The sequence below is a fragment of the Seriola aureovittata genome, chromosome 18, assembly GCF_021018895.1.
Source record: "Seriola aureovittata isolate HTS-2021-v1 ecotype China chromosome 18, ASM2101889v1, whole genome shotgun sequence".
Taxonomy (NCBI): Eukaryota; Metazoa; Chordata; class Actinopteri; order Carangiformes; family Carangidae; genus Seriola; species Seriola aureovittata.
The window spans coordinates 16,044,290-16,061,095 of record NC_079381.1 but is presented as its reverse complement, the minus strand read 5'-3'; the positions used below and the strand labels follow the sequence as shown (position 1 = coordinate 16,061,095).

The following is a 16,806-nucleotide window of genomic DNA, read 5'->3' as shown; positions in this document are numbered from 1 at the left end:
CAAAAAAACCATTAGGTTTCCTGCTACAGAGAATGCACCAACGTTTACAGTAAACAGGGTCTTCATGCAGCGAGGAGAGTGATGAACAGTGAGGAGGAAAGTAAATGAGCTGCTGATTTTGACACTGGGGTTGCAAAGACGGATCACTTTCATTATAAATTAATCTTTTAATTTTCTTCAATCACTCATTTCCCATTTATTTAAACGATCATACAATACTGAGAAATGCCAATCACAGTTTGCCCACAGCCCGCGGTGGCGTTTTTAAACCACTCACGTTGGTATTTGTGGTTTTAAGCGAAAGTCTCAACAACTATCACGGGTCAGAACATTTTGTTCACACACTCTTGTCCCTGTCAGGATGTATGATAAAAAAATCCCCCAAAAAATAATGAACAGTACTATACGGTACATGGACTCCGATGAGCACCTTCATTATTTTTTACATGCATATAAATGTGTAATAATATGCTTATAACCCAATTTAATCTGATAGATTTTGATACTGAAATTCATTTACAATACCACAATCTCAACACCGACAGACTGATATCCTGTGGTGTTGATGAGCATATCTGTTTCAATGCAACTGTGCTGCGGCTCTCGTGTGATAACACGAACAGTGAGCTGGACAGTACTCTCACCCCCTCCCCTCCCCTCCCCGCCTGTGCTCAGAGCAGAGAGCTTCCTTAAATGATCACATGGTGCTGCTCATTTGAGGAAGACTGAATACACAGAGATGAGACATCGATCCCACCTGGCCGATCAATGGACCAGGCCTTTTCAGAGGAGATGTGAGGAATCAATAATGTTCAGTATGAACGTTTTGTCATAACATTCTTTAGACATCTGCTGAAATGGAATGAAAGGGATGGGAATGGCATTAAGTACAACAGAAAAGACCAAAATAGAGCTGGAAATACAACAGCAATGCCATCACACATCTCCGCGTAGATCGTTGGAAAACATTTCAACTTATAATATTTTGATTTTAGTTATTTTAAGTTTAGATTAAACCCAGACTTCGGTGTACTTTCCAACTCGGATGATCATTTTTATAAATTCCGTTTTAGTTGTTGGTCTCTGAGGTCAACATGATGAACAAAAATGGCAGATTGAAAAGCATTATTAATCATCTTTTCAGCTAAATCACCAGCTATGCAGCTACACATCTGGGTCCTCATCAGGGTAATGCTGAGCCCACATCATGTTAATGATGAATCAAGCAACTGTGGACGGGCCAAAAGTCCAAAACTGTCTCTGAGAGTGGATAAAATCATCAACATTGTCATGAGATATTATCTGCCACCTGACTAAAAACGCTGGCGTTAATCTGACAACAAATCTGTTTCAGGAAGCATATGGCATTCAGAAAAGTAGGTCAACCATTAACCAGCTAACAGCCTTCACCAGAAACATTCTTCTAGCACTCCTTCATCAGAAGCCCCAAGTCCATCTGGAATATCTAATGTAAAGCTAAGTACTCTGTATTAAAGCGAGGTGACATACATTTTGAAAAAGAGAAATAAAACATTTTTCATCCTACAAATGAGAAGTTGAATTCATAAGTAATCAAACACAACCTCACCAGTTGTCTGACCTTTCTTTTTCTGTTCAACTACAGTGGCTACAGAAAATATTCAGATCCCATCACTTTATTTAATTTCAAAAAGGATAAAATTGTCATTTTTGCCCACCAGTCAACACTCGATGAAAAGATGTTTTTAGAAATAAAATAAATAAATAAAAAACTGAAATCTCTCATTTACAAAAGTATTCAGACCTTTACTGAAATACTTTGTAGGAGCCATTTTAGCAGCAATTGCTGCTTCAGGTCTTCCTGGTTATGTCTCTAACAAGCTTTGCACACCTGGATTTGCCATTTCCCACTTTTCCTCGGAGATCCTCTCGAGCGCCATTGGATTGGACAGGAAGCATCCAAACTGCCATCCTCAGGTCTCTCCACAGATGTTCCCATGGGATTTCAGTCTGGGTTTTGGTTTGACCACTCACTGACAGTGACAGACTTGAAGCCACTCTAGCATTGTCTTGGCTTTATGCTTAGGGTCATTGTGCTGAAAGGTCGAGTCCCTATAGTCTCAGGTCACATGCTCTCTGGAGTAGGTTTTCTTCAAGGACCGTTCTGTATTTAGCTGCATTCATCCTTCCCTTGATTCTGATCGTCCTCACTTCCACTGAGACCCCCTCCCTCCTTTCCTTAATCTTTTTCTCATCAGACCAGAGAATCTTTTTCCTCGTGCTCTCACAGTCCTTTAAATGCTATGTGGTAAACTCCAAGTGGGCTGTCATACGCTTTTTACTCAAAGTGGCTTCCATCAGCCACTCTACCATAAGAGCCTGACTCATGGAGTGCTGCTGAGGTGGTCATCCTTCCGGTAGGTTCTGCCATCTCTGCAGAGGAAAACCTTTTGAAGCTCTGTTATAGTGATCATTGGGTTCTCGGTCACCTCCCTGACCGAAACCTTCTTGCCCACTTACTCAGTTTAGCTGGACGGTGCTGGTGGCTCTGAACTTCTTCCATTTCGCAATCATTAAGGCCACAACACCCAGGAGCTTAAGAAACGGTTTTATACCCTTGCTCACCAGGTTTATCACAGGCACCTTATATACACAGGTGTGTGTGTGTGTGCCTTTCTAAACAATGTCCAGTTAATTATATTTGCCGCTGGTGGACTTCAATCAAATGAAGGGGTCTGAATACTTTCTGAAACCACTGTACATTTTCCCATTTACCATTATCCCATAATTGCTCTATGTTGCCCTAGTTACCACTGTTCAGCCAAAGTTACATGGGACTGCTTTAAAATGGACTAAGAGGAAAGTCTGCCCATGATGTAAGACACTCTCCACTTGACCGCACTGGTTCACTTTTGCCTTCCAAATATTTGAGGTATTAACCCATTAAAAGTAGGTTTATTGAATTAAATTTTAATTTAATATTTTGCATTCATTTGGTAGATTAGTAAAAATGTCAACATTAAAAGGTTCTTCAACCTTGGATTCATCAGATCACAAGTTCCCTCTCTTATCATGGGAATCAACCACATTCTTGCAAAATTAACATGTGCTTTTTGGTGAGAACTTGTTTCTTCATGTTGTTGTCTTACTGCTCAGTTTAGGAGAATGTAGAACACAAAACCCCTGCTAAGTGCATGTTGTGAATTGACTCTGCTATACTGTCCCTCAGTTATTTTTAGCTTGCTGTTGGCCTCCTGGTAGTTTTTCCTTTAGAGCTTCCTCTTTACATGAGCATCCATCATAGAAAGATGACCTGATCCAGATAAGGTCCTGATGGTGCCATTATTCCTCCAAGTCCTGAAGTTTGTTTTCACTGCGTTCCAGAAAAAAAAATGAAGAGGGTCTTAAATCTGATTTTATCTCTTCTTCCTAATCTGAGACTTTCAGCAATAAAGAAATGTTGCCATGGCTCCTTTGACATTCCCTTAAAATCTAGTTTTACTTGATCTAATTAGAATCAGTGCAGTTAATTTGTGCAAAATTAGCTCACGTCATGATATTCAATGCAACTAATTGAATCGCAAAACTATTACAGCCCCCAAATTAATGAGGTATGTGCATATTTCCGCAACTGAAATGTTTACCCATTCCCCCTTACCACATAGGAAATACAAATAGTGGCCTTTGTGTTTAACTTTCTCTTACAGGTTACTTTAACTGAATGAATAAAAAAAGAAAAACTGTATATTTTTTTTTTTTTTTGTGTGAAACCAGCTCAGTAATCCCAGATTGTCTCAGAGGAGTGGTAAATACAGGTGCAGAGCCTTTCAGACGCTGCAATCCAGTGAGCTTTGCTGATCTGTCTGCAGCCTGACCTTCACTAGTGTCACATTCAGAGGGCGTCAAAAAAGAAACTCCTCACCACAGAAGGCCCAGGCGACCCTTAAGGATTCTGGGTAAAGCAGAAGTTCGTGTAAGCTTAGCATCATCCTATTAAGTTGACTGAACGCAGGTTTAATGGAACAAAATGAGACAAGCTGATGCAGAACTGAAATAAACACTATAACTGCCTTTAAAACTGGTTTACTTAACAATATCATGCTTGAGATCTCATCTGATTCAAAATCAAAGCTAATGCATTACACAATATGAACATGTACCTCCTCCGTAATAAAGGACAACGAGCACAGCCTGGAGGATTGAAGCATTTTGATCTTTGGACCTCAAAGTATTCTGCTGACTGAGGGCCTTCAAGCAAGTTCTCACATCAAAAAGAAAGACAGAGAAGCTGAAAGAGGCAGAGAGGGATGTCATTAGCATGACTTTCAGTTGCAAGACTAATCCCAGAAAGAGATGATAATTTTCTACTTTATGTCTGGGTCGTCCATACTGCAAGGTCAGACAGTGCCTGTGTCAGCCTGTCTCTCTCTGACAGATGGTTACCTGACATCACCCACCCAGTCAGACAGCCTTTAATACTTAATATCACTGCACTCACTCTCCTCTTTATATTCCTTCTTTTCAAACCAAGACATTTCCTCTCGCAATCCAAGACATCCAACTTGCTAATTCCATGTTTCTTTCTAAAGCTGCACAGAATAAAAAAAAAAAAAAAAAAAAAAGAAGCTGGCCATCATGGTACAAGTAACCTTGCTCCAAGGGTAGCCTTTGTGCTTAGCAAAGGGCTCAGATTGTTCCTCCTGAAAAGGGGGACGGCTGCAACAGAGAGCACTCAGTAGCAACATTTGGCCTCTTTTGCACTGAAGATAATGACCAAGCAGATTAAGAGGAGACAAGCATTAATAGCCATCTTTTCGTGATGCTACTGTCTTCAGGTTGTCATGGTGAAAACTCACCATAAAAAAAATAAAGAATAAAAAAATACTTGTCCATTCAAAATGAAGCGCTTCCACTCTTTTACATCTCCTGCATTTACGTTTTTAATCATGAGCCTTCAAAAGATAGTTGTGTGACCTTGCAGCCTGAAATTTTCACAAAGCAACAAAACAGGGGGCTGGTAAATCCCTCGGCTAAAGCCTGCTGGGTGTGAAGGTTAGATAATGAATACCCATACATAGTGACTCTCTTCATTCCTGTTAACAGCACCGCAGAAATGAACCTTTTCATCTTAGCTGATCTTTTCTCGAGCCACCGCCGCGTATGCTCGGTGCAAAAAGCACCAAATGAAAAATGCAGTTAATAACGCAAAGTCAGAACCCAGGAAATCAAGCAGCTGTGTGAGGAGAAGAGGTGGAAGCAAGGAGACACGCATGGCTGGAGTTCACTGGAAGTCTACTGCTCAACCTTCTTTTAGTATAGTCACCTCACTTGGCTGCTCTCTCCCTCTCTCTCTGTGTGTCTCTCTCCCTCTCTCTCAGGGCTGACAGAATTATCTTCTGCATCAGAGCTGAGGCTGGGCCAACGCTCCACACAGAGGACTCCATTTCACACAGCCAGCCCCACTGTGGCCAAGGAGACGCAGCCAATCACGCTGGAGTATCAGTGGCATGGCCATCCACCATTTTGTGCTCCTCAAGGTCTTTGACTGTCCTGCTCGGCTGAAGTGGAGCTGCCTATGCTCGCTCGGCTATCTTGTTACACAGATGGAAGTGTTTAACTTTAAGAGCACAGACCTGAGCGAGCAGCTTCCCCTCCTGACGGTTCCTCTGCAGACTGTCATGACAGTCAGCAAAAGCAGAAGTGAGATGTGTGGTTTGTGTTTCGCTGCAAAGATGGCCTCCTAGAGTGCAGCTCTGATGTTCTTCATAAGCTGAAGAGATCTGAGAGAGGACTGTGCCTCTAAATACGGAGCACTGAACCAACCCGTCATACAGAATCGAGATATGTGCTATAGATATGTTTCTGCTATGATATGTGTATGCTTCTGTAGATAACAATACAAGTGACCTGACACGCTCTAAACATGTGTCAATGCTTCTGTTGGAGAGCTAAAATCCAGATTTTCAAGACTGAAAAGCATAAAAGATAAAACTTGGGGCAACCCTCAGCAACATTATTAAATATTCCATCCAAAAATGATTAAGTGCACAATTTAATTAATAGCCTTAGGCATGATTATTTTTACAATTTTATATGGGAAGGAATAGGTAGATATATTTGGTTTTCTCAAGAGGTCTCTTCCCTTGAGCTTGAGCAGAAAAATAATTCAGAGGAAAAGAATTCTATCAAGTACTGTACACAAGTAGGCTACAGCTCCACACACAATTCATGCATCTAAACTGTACGTGTTCACAGTGGAGACACGTGAGGCTGAAAATATGATTCATTCAGATCTCCTGCAACTGTAACACACAGGTTGAAGGGCTAAATAAACACCACCGGAGAGTCAGGCAAGTGAAGGATGCCCAAGGACAGATCTCGGAGAGAAACCAGGAAGTGTATTTCCACAAGGACAATTACTCCAGGAAACCTTACATTCCACACAGCCTTGTAGACCATCCATCCTAGCAAGCCATTTCCTGACATAAATCAATCCGCTTCAGTCTTCAAATAAATTCTGTGCTATCTCAGACAATATATGTGAAGAACTGTGGACAAACCGCTTAGATTAAAGTCAGAACTCAAGCTGCCAAACAAAAATGGTGATCCGGTGTCTCCTTCTCAAACCATCTTCCACTGATTATATCATCTCAATCATAACCTTAAAACCTTGGTTTCATTGCTGTTTTCATTTTCTTTGTTAAAATGCATTCCGCTGTATCTAATTCCACCAATTCACCCAAAAAAAAATAAGAAAAGAGTTCAAGAAAAGGCTGCGAGATGCACTCAAGGGTTTCTTATAAGTGGTGCTCAGTGGACAACTGCCAGAAAACACTGCAATGCTGACTTCCTCGTAAGCCTGACATGGCAGTTACTACAGTTACAGGCAGTGGGTGAGGTTACAAGCTCGTCAGGATGGAGTATTTCAGAGTGACCAAAAGAGGACACAGGAAGCAGGAAAAAAAAAAAAAAAAAAAGCTGAAAAGTCAAAGTCAGTCTGGTTTCCTCGCAGAAACGTCAGAGGAAAAGCTATGCGATGATGGCAACCTTTTTTTAAAGCTACTGGTAAGTTTATCTTAGAGAAGAAGTAGAGTTCCTCTCCAGGTTCACCAAACTGACCTCTCGAGGCAACTCTACAAGTTTGAGAAGGGAAAGATGAGAGACCCATCAATATTAACTTACCACTGAGACCTCCTTTCCAAGCTCCTAAATATTTAATCGTCCTTGGACAGCTCTGTTGCTTCGTAGGCCGAGCCAGTGTGGATCCCTTCTACAAGACCACTCCTGTTCCTGCTCAATGAAGGCCTTGTCCGGTGGCACCACACTGCCCAAGGAACGGGCGTCTCCAAAGAATTCAGGATTTTTTCCACCACAGGCAGCTCGAGGCTGACAGAGTTGGTTCACTGTGTCTTATTAGAGAAGGGCATAAATCCTGAGACTAGGCTGGAAACCTGAGGACGCCGTATAGATGGCTTAATTTATCTCACCAGACAAACTGTCTCATCAGCATGGCCACTTTATACCTGAAGTCTTGGTTTTCTACTAAACTAGCCCCCTGTATTCCTAAAAGATGTGTGAAGACTGGCAAAGATAGACACAAGAGCTTCAGCTACAAGCCTTGTTTGTTTCTTTTAAGCAGAAGGGGAAAAGACAACGTTGAACTGTTGATGTTCTGATAGAAAGCAGAGAGGAGGAACCAGTTTTGCAGCAGTGTAACGTGGCATCTGACAACAGAAACTGGAATGACACCTCTAGCAAGCCACTTCCTTGTTCTAAACCCTGACATGATGTTGTGTTATGGTCTTTCAAACAGGCCGATGCCTGGTTACACAGCATTAAATTATTCATTTGATTATAGCAGGTTTTAAACACAATCCAACACAATCAAATCTTGCGGTTCAAGAAAGAAAGAAACACGCTTAGGGAGTGTAGAAGGTCAGAAAAATGCAAGAGCAAGTAGTGAGATTTTTTCTTTCTTTTTTCTTTTTTTGCTGTGCTGCAATGACTATAGTGTTGTGGATGTGGGGCCTGTGTGTGTCAGCACACTTACAAGTGTAGCAGCAGGGCCAGGCTGCATCTCATGAGCCATGCATCATGTCAAGAAAGCACTCACTGGAGCATTTCAATTTGCTTTTGTGCGCCTCCCTAGCCTTCTTCACTGCCCCAGGTAGAGAAGAATGGAGGAGTGCATCACCCAATGTGAGTGACTGAATGAAAGAGAGGGAGGGAGGGAGGGAGAGAGAGAGAGAGAGAGAGAGAGAGAGAGAGAGAGAGAGAGAGAGAGAGAGAGCAGTTGTGTGCGTGTGTGTGAGTGTGAGTGCGAGAGACCCAGAAAGAGTATCCGAGTGAGTGATGAGCTTCACAACCGCTTCCTTCCAGTGTTCAAACCATCACAGAAGTCTCTCCTGTTTAATCCCCTGTCCTCTCTGTTGAGCTTTTTTAGCGTAATCCTGAAATACCTTGCAAAAATCCAGTTATGTAATTTTTTTTTTTTTTTTCTAAAAGTATCTACCATAGTTCAGTTCTGCCCTGTCACCTTAAAGCTGAACTGCAGTAACAATGTGCATTAAATATTTCATGCAGAGGTAAATTTCAACCGGTTTGATTCTGACAGCCTTTGTCGCGCTCCAGACATGTCACCAATATTTTCTTTGCGCCATGAAACTACAATTAAACCTACAAGAATCAATATAAATAAAATGAAACATTTATGCCGGTGTTAAATGTTTATGTTGCCATGACATAGTGCAGTATCTTATAGCATGTTGCGAGGTACTTTAAATAATTCACTGCTGCGTGAACACACACAAAAACACACACAAAAAACACACACGTTCCCTCAGTGCATTTTGCCTCAAGTCCCAGAAACCAAACAGTATTTCTAAGTTGTGCGCTGGAATATTATCATGCCCCAGGGTGCTCTGTGTCATTTAGCTTGTGATAAATTGATTACACACAAATTTATTTAAAGATATGCACCATGTAAGGAGAAAATTAATTAAAATACTCAAGATACTAAATTCAACTTAGGAGGGCTACAACTAATAGTCATTTCCATTACTGATTAATCTGATGATTACTTTCTTGATTAATCGATTCATCTTTTTGTCATAACGTCTGAAGAAAGTGAGAATTGCTCATCACAGTTGACAACATTTTCAAATGTCTTGCTTTGTCTAAAATCCAAAGACATCAAATTTACTGACACATTGTTTGACAAACGGAAGCAACAGGCCGTGATTATATCAGTTTATGTCGATATAAAACGGATGAATGCTGCAAATTCTCATGCTTGAGAAGCTGGAACCAGAAGATTTACTGAAACTGATTCATTTTCTGTCGATCAAATAATCAATTAATTAACGATTTAGACACAGGCCCTCAAGACATGACGTCAAGATTGAGTAAAAATGCAGGAGCCACCTTAAGGCCCTGTGCTTTTTAGTTTTTAATTCACATTTACACTGTATATTACCAGACAGATCTGTAATTATTTACATTACAAAGTAATTGCCACACAGAGGACCTGGGGACTCTGGGGGCCTCTGAGAGTGTGGCTCCTATAAGCAGTTGCTCACTTTGCCCTGTTAGTAATCCTGCCCTGCTTTACTACAACACAAACTACTGGAAATGCCATCTCTGCCACAGCACAGGCAAACAGCCCTGACTCACATGACCTTAACCGGGGAGCTGAGCAGAAAACCTGAGCACACAGATCAGCTACTACTGTAGCATGAATACGCTTTACAATTGAGAAGGAGTCGAGAATGTGTTGAAGACTTGTGAAAGTTAGAACAGCAACTCTAAGTGCAAAGACACAGCTCTCTGTGGCAGAGGCTATCTGTGTAGCCTCTGAGCTTTCTTCAAAAAAAAAAAATAAAACATCACAATCACATCCAGGTTTACATCACTGGGCTCATTTGAAGAACATCCACTATCCACCAGACTATTTCCATTGCACCCGTCTGTGAGACAAATGTGTCGACCGCAGCAGATTCCTGCCCGGCCGTCCTCTATCGGCTCCTCCTTGAGAACCTGTTTGCCCTGCCACGCCAGGGAGAAGGAGCATCGCCACCATTTTGATTGCTCTTCTCAGCCCCAGCATTGTCGCAGCACAGTGTGTCAAGCTCACAGTCTCCTTGTCAGCAAGATTTCACACAGTGGCCAGGGGAACTGCAGAGCGTAGCACAGCCACACTCTCTCACACTCACACACACACACACACACACAACACACACACACACACACACACACACACACACACACACACACACACACACACACCACACACACACACACACACACACACACACACACACACAGACCACAGCTTGCAAACACACCTCCACTCTCCTGACAGGCTGGTCAACAGATACCTTTAGGATATAAAGTGTGAAACGTCACCTAAGGTTGTACAGTGGACATTACAACATCAAGCTTGCTAATAAATGACCTGCAGCCTAATCCATTAGTCTGAATAACTTTTAAACATGCTCGAAACACCAAATAAATAAGTGTAATCGTGCAATAACAGACACATGTGCTGCCCAGTAAACAGAGAGGACTCCTGTGTAACTAACAAACATTTTACCTTCACATTTACAGCCACCAGGACGAAGATAACAGCAGTAATGTGACCAAAACTCATCCAAAACAAAGAATCAAGAATCATCTTGAGAACTTCCTTTCAGAAACTATCCGCAACAGCCAGCACTTCACTCACACACACATGCACACACACACGCACACAGAGAGAGAGAGAGAGAGAGAGAGTGTGTGTGTGTGTGTGTTGAGACCACTTTGTTGAACATTAACTGCCTGCATGGCCAAAACACTGCATTATTCAGCATTAAAATTCCTATCTCATCCATGTGTCCCTCAGCGATCAGTCACAAACATGTACTGTCCAAAAGTGTCAGCAGCAGATCTTTAAAATTATAAATATATATATCTATATATATATAGATATATGTATATATATATATATATAGATAGATATATATATAGATATTCCAAGCCAAGTTGTGTTTAATGAGGCTATGTAAATTAAAGCAGCAAGTTCATGGAGTTAACCTTGAAAGACCCACTAAATGATCTAGCCTCACTTTTTCAGAGTTCTTCTGTTTCCTCTAGCTGACTAAAACTTCAGAGCTGAAAAAAGCAGAAAAAGAAGCAGAGGAAGAGGAAGAAGGAGAAGAGATTGTGGCCGATCTTTTTTTTTTTTTTTTTTTGAACACAACCTTTGTTCTGGCGTGAGGGATCCTGCCTGTCTGACTCCAGGGCTCTCCTTGGAGACTCATCTGCCTTCCTCCATTTTATGGTGAAGCCCCTACTAGTATGACACATACCTGACTGGAGACCAGTGACAGCAAATAGACATCCAAACAGTGCAGGGGAGCAAGCGGCTAACAATGTAGCAGTAAGCACCAGGAACAAAAACAGAAATCACAATAAAAATATATAAAGCCACACTGCGCTTACATTCATTTCACCACCACCAAGAGACATCTAGCTCCAACCCTGTGGAGAACCGAGTCTAAACCAGCCACCAGATAAGCTTTCTTTTTTAAATATTGAGGGGAACACATATAGCCTCCTCACACTGGACATGGTTTTCATGGTGAGTGTATGTGTGTGTGTGTGTGTATGTGTGTGTGTGTGTGTGTGTGAGAGAGAGAGAGTGTGTGAGTGTGTGTGTGAGTGTGTGTGAGTGTGAGTGTGACTGGACCAGCGGCTATGCCAGCTCCTCTGTGTCGCTAATGGAGGCTGGTTGGGAGAGGAGAGCAATCCGTGCAATGGCTTCTCCATGAAGCTAACGCGCAACAACACGCACGGCCGGAGAGGGGACGCACAGCCGGGGCCAGTAATTCCCCTGACCAGACATGTCAGAATAACAAAACACTCCGCTCCGGTGCTGCTGAAACACGCAGGCGAGCCTCTTTACACCGCCGCGTCCATTTCCGTGTGTCACTTTGACAACAAACCGAAAGGCGACATAGCGAGGAAGCGGTAGGTTGGTTAGGATATTAAGTGGGAAGCGAGAAGACCCACTTGACTTTGGCTGCATGGGTGCCAGCCGGAGCGCCCACCCGACTAAAATCTCCTCTCTCCTCCACTCCCAAGTCGGCTGGACCTGGACTATAAGGAGAAAAAACGGGGGGGGGATCAGCTCTTTCCAGGTCATTCACGAGGCGCTCTCCAAATTATATCCCATGATCTACCATACCGACGTTCTCGCAGACCTTGAAAGCCCAGCCGAAATCTTGGCGAAACTGGAAATATAGTGCAAGAGGAAAAACTCACTAGTACAATCTTCTCCTCAAGCGATCCTCCCAAAAGTTGTCCTCGTATTTCATGCGTGCGCCCGGTCGTTCTAATGGATGATCGCCATCTTTCCTGCTTCTCCTTTGCTGCAGCTGCAGATGACCTGAGATCCGTCTGTCTCTGAATAATGAGCAACCACACAGACAAGGAAGACAATCTGCAAAGCAGGCTACACAAAGAAGTTTGGGAGACTAGCAAGCACCAGAGGGTGCACAAGAGTTTACGACGAGACGAGGGAGCATCAGCAGGATGGACAGCGTCTATGTCTGAGAAGCTCATCCTTCATCTAGACTGAAGTCAGATAGCCTGCAAAGCCTTATCAGCGGCTCAGACCACCACCAGATACATGCGGGCACCGTCAATTTTATATAGGCTTTCCATACTGTGTCTGCCACGTCATGGGGTTATCTGCAGTTCACTTTGGTGGTGATGATGCTGCTTCAACACCTCAACCACACAAACAACAACACAGATAAATGGATAGATAGATAGATAGATAGATAGATAGATAGATAGATAGATAGATAGATAGATAGATAGATAGATAGATAGATGCAGAGTTAATACCCTAATATTATAAAATAAATATCAAAATATATCCATAGTAAAAAATCATCACTCCCCCAAAGATTTATCACCTTTATTCAAATAAAAATAAAATAATAAATTCACACGTGTATTAAGGCATTTTGTCCTTCATTCAAAACAAAAAAAACAAAACAAATAAAAATATATAAAGAAGAGAGCTGATGTGTTGCAGTACATTGTCATTACACAGTAAAGTAGACATGATGCTGCTGCTGCTGCTGCAGGCTGCTGCTCTGTCCACCAGCTGCTAACAAAGAGGGAGCCCAAGACAAAAGGTGCAGGGTCCTGCTCAGATGTATGTCAGTGTAAAGGATGGGTGGGTGACGAGTGGGTGGGTGGGTGGGTGGGGGTTGAGCGGCACGCAAGGGAGGGTGGCTAGTGAGGAGAAGAGGCTACCTTGCATTATTGAGTGACAATAATATCATTTGACAATGTTTTTCTTTGTAAAGAAGAATGTGTTAGTGAAGCTTATTGCCATAAATGCTGCATTGACATATCTCTTGTCATGTTATTGCACAGATAAATTCTAAATTCTACATTTTCATAATGAGGTCTTATGTCTTATACATTTTTACACTGAAACTACCTTAAGACTTGACATTTGAATGCATCATTTAAAGCTCACTTTTTTTGTCTCCATAACTCACTTTAGTTTGTCTTTCATTTTTGCAGCTACAGTGCCGTGCAAAGTTTTAGGCACAAAAAAAAATTTCACACCTCAAACCGATCTCAAATCAGTGGTTGATGTGACCGCACCCTTCGCCTTTAAAACAAAACCAGTTGTCCTCGATATACTCGTGCACTGTATTTTTCAGGTCGGTTGTTCTGAGCATGCAGGAGAACTTGCCACGGCTCTTCTGTGGATTTAGGCCATCTCACTGTCTTCTGTCTCCTCATGTAATCCCAGACAGACTCCATGATGTTGAGATCAGGGCTCTGTGGGGGCCGCACCATCTGTTGCAGGACTCCTTGTTCTTCTTGTTGCTGAAGACATTTCTTTAAGATGCTGTATGTTTGTGAGCCATCAGATTCCTCCAGCATGGTACTGTGTGATGGGTAAGACTCTAAACATCACAGCACAGTAGTTTATATGAATCATGAATCATATATAGTTCACAATAAAGCTTAATTTTATTAAAGATTATCCACCACTGGGTGTAGGGCATATTTGTCTTGCAGATTTATGGTAAAAGATTATACAACACACACATATTAATGCTATATGTTACATTATATCATAATTTTTAATAGTGTTCATAGTAAGAACCTTCCTCTGCATGATGTACACAGTTGTGTGAGTGAGATGCATTGTTTGTTTGTTTTTTTGCCTTTTGCAGACAGTAGATGGCAATAACATCTACCCTGATTATTCAAATAAAAGCATGTGAATTGTTTGCTTTCTGTGCTGAGTTTTTTCTTTATTTTTCTGTTTTCGTTTAAACAGCCACTTTTTACTCATGCAGAAAAAGTTTTTTCTTTCCTAATAATTCAGTCTGTTAAATTCAAATACCTGAAAAACCTGAGCCACAAATCATGTGAGCGGGCTCGCTGGTGATTGTTGTCTGATTTACAGACACTGAGGAGAAATTAAATTTCTTTAAGACACAGACACAGTTAATCATGTTTGACAAGTGTTGGTGTTGCCTCTTCTTCGGTTATGAATGATGGATTGTGGAATGCATATATTTTTGTGGAATCTATTAGAAGAATGATATGCAGTCACCAACTTGCCATCTGTGTCAACAGTGCTAATCCAGGGCTTGATTCTCTACAATGCTTTTACACAGTAGTGATATGCACAGTGTCTCAAATATGTGACACCCTTGGAGCTGAATCATGTGAGAATATGAAATATAAAATGTGCTGTTAAGCATAAGGCGACAGATGGAAACAGGAATGAGCCTTTTTTTAAAGCACTTCCATAGTGCCAGTTCTCCTGTTGTAGTGACGTACATAGCCCCATGTATTTCCCATACACTGTGGCAAATGATCACTTGCTCCAAAACTGACTTCCTCCTCCTTCAGGGTTACCTCTGATGCCCTGTTGTTCATTCATGCTTTTTTTTTTCCTCCTCAGAGTATCTTGAAGAAAATTAAAGCCCACAAAAAATATACCTGTCTTATCTACTCCAGTATCATTTTGATGTCTCAACAGATCTTTGAAGGAATGTCTCTGGAGAAACGATGTGTGAAATATACACAGCCATGCAGACACATACACACACACTCACACACGCACACACACACACTGTGTTGACAGTGCGTCCTGTGGGTGCCAGGTAGCAGCCGGGGTTTATCATGCTGCTTGGACATATGGCTGCTGCGGCAAATCTGATTAATATGGGATGGCCGTGGAGTCCAGCGTACAGTGTAGGACAGACTGCACCAGGACATCCCCACTGGTCCGGCCTCCCCCGCACACCGTGCCAGGCCTCCATCCAGCATGGCTAAAAACAGACCAGTCGTCAAGGATTCAGATGGTCTAAGCAGTGGGGGGGGTGGGAGGAGGAGGAGGGGTGCTGTACAGATTTAGAAGGTGACCAATGACTTTTTGGATACATTAATATTAACGTATCACCATTTCACTGGGGAAAATCTAATTGATAATTTAAAAAAAAAAAAAATCATACATCTTCAGTTAATTATTTTCTTTAGATTTTTACAAAGGAACAGGATTTAACGACGTTTGAAGGGTGAATTTAATACATTTTGACTTTCTGTGTTGGAGAAAACTCAAATGTGGTCTCTTGAAAAGTTCCCAAGACTGGAACTGAGACACAGTGGAGTCCTGTATGGGTCAGTGAACATTACGAGAGGCCAGCTCTGTGTGCTAGTGGAGAGAGGACAGAGGAGATACAAGGAGATAAAATGATTGCTGCCCTGATAGTGAGAGTTTTCATGGACGACTACCTCCAACTACAAGTCTCTTTTTGTTTTGTTTCCTTCTCTTTTTTTCTTCTTTCACTTCTCTCACTCACAAAACACAGACAACCTCATACATACACAGCGGACACGCACACATAATTCTGAACTGTTTGCACCAGTTCAATTCTGATGCAGTTTTATACCATGGAGTGAGACAGACAGTAGAATGAAAGGATTTTTCCAAAAGAGAGACAGATTTTGACACGTCTTCTTAAATGAAATGGATTTTTCTATGAGATCATGATGAAAGAAATGGCAATACATATTGTTTCTTTTGTCAGTATCTACACCATCTCTCCAGGATAGTTTCTTTTTTTTTCCCCTCAGATGTAACATTGCAGCTATGAGAGATCACTTAAATTACAAAACACAACAATGTGCTTGAACTGAAAATAAAACCACTGGCTCTTGGCTGCAAGGACTTCTAGACAGGGATGCTACATCTGGCAAATTGTCATGGCATGTGCCTAAATGGAGAAATGATCATGAATTATTAATGCTTCAATTACTATTTCATTTAGATAAGCCCTTTAACTTGTCACAAATGTTTCAGAAATTACTTCATGTTTTCAGTATAACCCAAAATCTGATTGTACTGTAAAACAGGCCCGTTGTTTGTGTGTGTGTGTGTGTGTGTGTGTGTGTCTTCCAACAGTTTCAAGATGCAAATCAGGTGAATGTGAGGTCCTTACTTGCTCAAAGTTGTAAATGTTTGTCTGTGTTTGCCCTGCAGATTAGTGACCTGTATAGCGTGTGACCGTAACGTCTTCTCCCAGTGACTCTGAACGACAATATGCATATAGAGGTAATGATAAGAATAAGAATCTGTGAAGATGTTGTACAAAAAGTAATAACAAGCTTTCGCAGTTATTCGGTGTCTCTGAGCCTTTATTTAGTTGGATTTTTGCGCCTTGTGTAGTTTCAAGTCACATTTTCCTCCAAATCAGAAGAGAACAGGCAGCTCAGTGATTATGCCGCACTTACAGTACA

The 16,806-nt window shown here is 41.7% G+C and overlaps 1 protein-coding gene across 4 annotated transcripts in view; it reads right to left on the bottom strand.

Moving 5' to 3' along the window:
- Positions 1–13,197, bottom strand: part of znf462 (zinc finger protein 462) — a 48,455-nt gene extending 35,258 nt beyond the window's left edge. For 2 of the 4 annotated variants that reach the window (XM_056402723.1, XM_056402727.1), the window contains exon 1: positions 12,283–13,197. The gene's annotated coding sequence lies outside the window, so the exon portion shown is untranslated. Of the gene's footprint in view, positions 1–7,161; positions 7,389–8,029; positions 10,179–12,030 lie in introns of those variants that run through there. The other 2 variants (XM_056402726.1, XM_056402725.1) reach the window with 2 other exon arrangements.
- Between the last annotated feature and the right edge of the window lie 3,609 nt (positions 13,198–16,806).